This window comes from Mirounga leonina, unplaced genomic scaffold, assembly GCF_011800145.1.
Source record: "Mirounga leonina isolate KUSES-001 unplaced genomic scaffold, KU_Mleo_1.0 Mir_150, whole genome shotgun sequence".
NCBI lineage: Eukaryota > Metazoa > Chordata > Mammalia > Carnivora > Phocidae > Mirounga > Mirounga leonina.
This window is the reverse complement of record NW_023270374.1, coordinates 22,418,410-22,419,038: the sequence shown is the minus strand read 5'-3', so window position 1 is coordinate 22,419,038 and position 629 is coordinate 22,418,410.

Here is a 629-nt window from a genome sequence, read left to right as displayed (position 1 = left end):
CAGTTGGGGCAAGTCTCCACAAAGGACCCTCCCTCAGGGTCTGGGTGTGTCTTTCCTCCACGGCTGCACCGGGGGCACCTGGCAGTTGCTTTTGTCACCTACGAGCTTTCGGATAATGGTTCAGTTCATGAGTGAACTATGTCAGACACCTCTGAGGACCCTACAGATGGACCGGAGGGGGTTTTAGTTCTCACTGCCTTGGTTCAGGGCTCCATTTGGCTGATTCCTCTTGCCTCAGTTTCCCCCACCACTCCTCAGCCCATGAAGGGGGTCCAGACTCAGAAGCAACAAGTTCAGAGTCATCAGGCTTCACACTGCCATGAGGACAAGGGGCTCCTCTCCTTTCTCAGCTTCCAGCTGCCCTCTCCCCATCCCCACCTCCTCTGTGTTCACAACATGACTTGCCCAGAAGGGTGGATAGGTGTATCCCAGGTTCCAGGGGAGAGGTGAAAGGGACAAAAAAAATACCCTTCTGTCCCATCTTTCTGAGAGCACATGTTCATCGAGGACTTTCTACCTGCTGAGCCCGGCGCTCAGGCTTTGTGACTTGATCTCATTTAACCTCATGAGAGCACCATAAGGTAGGTGCCAAGTTGGTCCCTATTTTGCAGACAGGGAAACCGAGACAC